General features: G+C 39.8%; 1 pseudogene; it reads right to left on the bottom strand.

The window, feature by feature from the left end:
* Nucleotides 1-3650: 3650 nt before the first annotated feature.
* Nucleotides 3651-4450, bottom strand: LOC101609825 (annotated as a pseudogene).
* Nucleotides 4451-5592: the final 1142 nt, after the last annotated feature.

Below are 5592 nucleotides of genomic sequence, written 5' to 3'. Positions count from 1 at the left end.
GGCTTGTGCTTCTCTCTCTCTCTCTCTCTCTCTCTCTCTCTCTCTCTCTCTCTCTCCCTCTCTCTCCCTCTCTCTCTCTCTCTCCCTCTCCCTCTCTCTCTCTCTCTCTCTCTCTCTCTCTCTCTCTCTCTCTCTCTCTCTTTGGGCCTGTGAAGGCAGGCCAGCTTTTCCTGCCATTATGGAACTTCTTCTGGATCTGTAAGCTTCACTAAATATCCCTTCCTCCATAACTGTACCTGGTCTGGAAGTTTATCTCAGGAAACCTGAAGCTATCTGATAAGTGGACTGAGATGAACCTGACCATGTGGATGTTGATCTTTTGGAACCTTTGTTTTGGAGGAATAGACATGGACTTGGTGCTTGCAACTGAAGGTGCCTTCTGGAGTGATAAGCCAAATTTTATGGACTATTCTAATGAGAGTCTGTGAATGCTAAATGCAGACAGCACTAAACTTCAAGGCTTGGCTTATGAGCTTTCTAAGGAAAAAGAAAGACTGCAGGGGATTTTGTTGGAACTGAGCTACTGGCAAAAGGGCTGGTTGTGTCCTGCTGTGTCCTCCTGCCCAGGCCCAGAGAGTTTAATCAAAGTTAAGTTTGTAATTGGACTTATGTGCTTAGCTTATTGGACTGAGAAATTTAAGATTTTTTTGTTTATTTTGTTTTGGTTTTTTGAGGTAGGGTTTCACTCTAGGCTGACCTGGAATTCCCTATGGAGTCTCAGGGTGGCCTGAAACTCATGGTAATCCTCCTACCTCTGCCTCCTGAGTGTTGGGATTAAAGGCATGCACCACCATGCCCAGCAGAGATTTAACATTTTAACCTGGAAAACCTCAAGCAAATTAAAATTACAGACACTGAGACTAATTTTAGGTTATGATGGTTTAATTTACATTGTTTTCATTTCTCCTTGCTATGCCTTATACCAGTTAAAAATGTTTACTCTGTGCCTTTATATGTTAGAAATGTTTAACCTGTTTAATTTTACAGATCTTAATATCTTAAATTGGTCAAGACTATGGGGACCTTTAAAATTAAACTGAGTCCAATTTATATATAATGTGTGATGGTTATAAATCTATTGGGAGCCAGGGACAAAATGTGGTAATTTAAATAGATGGCCCCCCTCCTAGGAGCTTGTGACCGACCCTCCCCTAATGGGAGTTGGCAGCCAATCCACCTCCTGGGAGAGTGCCACATGGCTCCCTTGGACTGACCCAGGTGGGGACAAGGGAGAAATCCGCCCTCTCGTGATGACTGGGTTCACTGATATTTTTCTTTCAGTTGATACCTTTTCCCGTGCCTGCTGGGCATCGGCACATACCGGGGAAAAAAATCTAAACATACAATTAGCCATATGCTTCAATTCCTTGCCACCCTTGGACTACCTGACCAAATTAAAACAGACAATGGCCCCTGCTTTGTATGCAAGGCCTTTGTAGATTTTCTCCAGACCTGGAAAATCTCACATTCCACAGGCATCCCATACAACCCCCAGAACCAAGCTGTCATTAAAAGATATAATCAAACTCTCAAGTCTCAATTACAAAAACAAAAGGGGGAATCCTTACCCCCACACGACCAACTAAAAAAGACATTATTTACACTAAATATTTTAAATTTTTCTAACAATTTATAATGTGTGATGGTTATAAATCTATTGGGCTCCAGGGGCAAAATGTGGTAATTTAAGTAAATGGCCCCCAATATATTCAATTGTTTATTTGCTTATAGTCTACATTCTACTGGAGTCAGTGCCATTGTGTGGATCTTAAGGTGTGATGGTGGGTTTCAGATTTCAATCTAAAGATATGCAAGTGTGCCTAACAGGATTTCCTAAAGCGTGCTGTGGCTTTTGGCTTTAGGTTTGTATTTTTAATGTCTAACTATCCTTCATACTCACAGCTTTAAAGTAGCTCCTGAGAAAGTTTAAACTGTGCCTCCCTTTAAGATCTTGAGCTCGATCCTTACTCTGGATACAGTTTCACCTGTTAGACACTCTACATACTAGGGTTGAAAGTTAGAACTTGTTTGGAGTGTCATGTAGATATTCAATGGATTTGGGTTACTTCTAAAAATATATAATGACAGTCAACAGCGTTGGCGACCTATTTCTGGCCAGCTAGGACTCATCAAGACACCTAATGGTTTCTGGCCTGCTACTTCCACACAGGAGTTGGAATTATCATTTCAATAGTCACAGTTTACTATTGGCCCTTACCTCTTCCCTCATCCTAAAATCCCTGCCTTTGTCCCCAACATTATATAGACAACTGCTTTTAGCAGTAAAGCGAGTTCCTGTGAGTCCCTGCTTCCACAAGACTCCAGACTCAGTGTGGTTTTTCTCTGGTGAATAGGAGAGGGTTTTTGAGTCATCCAATCCTCATCTTCCTCCTCAACCCCTTGGGAGGAACCAGCAGGCCTGGCCCTTCCCTCAGCACTACCTGCCTGCTGGACAGGAGCCCCACAATTATTACCTATCTTAGGCTGGAGAGATGCCTTAGCATTTAAGGCACTTGCCTGCAAAGCTAAAAAGGCTTAGGTTTGATTCCCAGGAGTTACATAAGCCAGATGCACAAGGTGGTGCATGTATCTGGAGTTCATTTCCAGTGACTAGAGGCCCTGGTGGCTCCCATTCTTTCTCTCTTCCTCTCTACCCCTCCTCAAATAAATAAAAATAGATTAAAATTTTAAAAAAATATCTTCAAGTGACTTACTTCAAAAGATCTCAGTAGCTGAATCCTGTCTAATTGGATCCAAGGTCTACTTTTTTTTTCAACTTTCAAATTAACTTTTATTTGAAAAGGAATTAATTTTCCCCACATGTATCTTCTAAGGACTCTATACATAGCCTGATTAACCAATCTTTCAATAACAAAACTGCTAACAGCAAGTTATACAATTGTTTTAGGTAATAGGTATATGTTGTCTCTTCACTGATTAAGGGAATATTTAAGCATCACTATGTTCAACACACACACAAATCACACTTTAGGTTTATAAAGTTTAACAGTTGTATTTCAAATATATGTTTTATAAGGAATCTATAAGCTTTTAATCTCTAAAATGTTACTTAACTTTTAGGATTAAAAAATAACATTCATGAAAAGAAATGTCCAGTATTTTCTTCTATAACTTCAAACATTCTACTTTCAACTAATTTGACTGTTCCACGCCACTTCAGGCAAACCTGACAACTAAACTATTTAATGTGTTATCTCCCACAAAAGAAAACTTTAAAAAAATGAGTTCATCATAAACACAGATTCTAATAAGCATCTACAATTTCAGATACAAAAGCTTCAAAACGATCATTCCTGTCCTCATATGATTAGCTAGGAATTCTCTGTAAAGGCAAAGAAAATTCACAAAGCCTAACACTAGGCTTCATTTTTTACTCAAGATGTTTAATGAGTCAAAATGGCAATTATATCTGTAAGAGTATATAACAAAAGGGTGGAAAGCAGCAACACAACTAACCAAGTATAGATGCTAAGTAAAATAGGGATGGATAGTTTGAAAGACTATGGCAGGTTAGAAACTTGGGAAAACTTATAATTAAAAAGGAGATAAGAAATAACATCCTCCACTGCAACCTTCCATTATCAATAGCATCTTGGGATGTAGGAAAAAGATGTTTACCATGATATGTATCAACCACAGTAAGGAGAAGGTGATCTTCTTCTGTATCTATAAACATAATCTTCATATCTGTCATGCCCTCTATCGATTGTATCCTCTATCATACTAAGAATCCCCACATCCACCATCACTGCCACCATAGCCACCACCTCTGCCTCCACCACTATTTGTGGACCTGCCTATGTACATGCCTGGTGTAGGTGTATTTATTCTCTTGGTGATTGAATAATCCACACGAATTCTTCTACCATCCAGTTCCATTCCATTTGTCTTTTCCATAGCCTCCTTGGAATCATCTATTCTCTCAAAATACACAAAAGCAAATTTATGTGATCCCCCAGTTTGCTGATCATAAACCACATTGATACCACTCAATGGTCCATATCGAGAAAATACTTCATGAAGATCTCTATGTTGTGTACAAAATGAGGCTAAACACTCCCAGACAAGTATTAGGATCTCGATTTGCCCAGCTGTCAGAATGTCTTCTCCAGTTAAACATTGGAGAGTGACTATGGGTCCTTTGTTGTCGATATTCTGGTGTATAGGACCTACTTCAAGATCGTCTCCTATGACAGTGGGACCTGGATGAGTGTAACAATCTATGACAATGCTTCCATGACCTTGATCTGGACTTTGATCTTGATCAAGAATGGGATTCAGAGAGTTTGTAAACCCTTAGTAGACTGCAAGTGCCTGACCTGCTCTCCATCGTAGATGAAGCAAGAGTTCCTGTCAGAGATATTGACCGAGAGGGACATTCTCTGCCCTCGAAGTTGTTCTCCTCCACATCACTCAACATTGTCCACATGGCTCCCCAGAACTAAACAAGAGACAAAAACAAATCTTGGCTGGGGGTCTATGGCCTAAACAACCCCTCCACCATCTGGAGGAGGAAACAGTGAGCAACAATGGCTGTGCTGCCTTCCACTCCTGCCAGCTTGTAGGCTCCAGCAAAATGGTGCTACCAAGGCCACAAGTTTCCACGGTCTACTTATTTTTGATATGTGTGTGTTTACTTTAATGCAAAGCAGAATACCAGATGTCTTTGTTCTATGTTCACACTTATTATCCCTATTAGAGAAATGCCAGTTATATTTGGTTTTTCAGGCCAATATCTATGCCAAACCTAAATTATCAACACTTACACGATTGGGTTTGTCATGTGTCCTACTGAATGGGGTTTCTGTGAAACCTAGCTTATAGGATCTTGTTTTCATTGTTTTTTTCACAGCAATGTCACATTGGCTTGCAAGCCTCCAAACTGGCTTGTAAATTTCCAAATTGGTCACAATGATACAAAATAATGATTATTTGTCCAAGTCCACAAGTACATTTTTTTTAAATTTTTTTTTCAAGTACATATTTTTAAATTAAAGTTCAAGGGGATAAATGTCAGAAAAATAGTGCATTAGGAGTCTTCTAATCTTGCCCATGTGAATAAATAAGTTTGAACAACCACAAACATGAAGAAAATTTCCTAAGAACTTAGAAAATCAAATGGGAGGTTATAGCAACTAGAAGTAGCACAAAAATGAGAAGACTGTAGGAAAGGTAAACGTACACTACAAATGTCACTCCTTCTCAACTCCAAGAGGCATATTGTAAATATATAGTCCATAAGGTAGAAGGAGAGGGAAGAGTGCAATGGACTTTATTTCTGACCCTTACAAAGGGCTTGACCCAGTAACAGCCCATGGGGCACATATTTTATGATTGTACCTGCTTAATTAGGTCTCTTGGCTCACCTTGGTATGAAATCCAATCCTTTAGAATCTAGTTGATTCAGTCTCTTATCACTCCACTAACAGGCGAGGGCTCTGGACTCCCCTTGACAGTAAACTGGCTCCCATAAATATGTTTCAGCCCAGCATGTATCATCAAGCCAGCACATGTGGATCTAGACTCCATGCTAGTCCCTGAAGATAATAGGCTTCATGTTCATCTAGCACC

The sequence above is a fragment of the Jaculus jaculus genome, chromosome X, assembly GCF_020740685.1.
Source record: "Jaculus jaculus isolate mJacJac1 chromosome X, mJacJac1.mat.Y.cur, whole genome shotgun sequence".
NCBI classification, from domain to species: domain Eukaryota; kingdom Metazoa; phylum Chordata; class Mammalia; order Rodentia; family Dipodidae; genus Jaculus; species Jaculus jaculus.
This window is presented reverse-complemented; position numbering and strand designations above follow the sequence as displayed.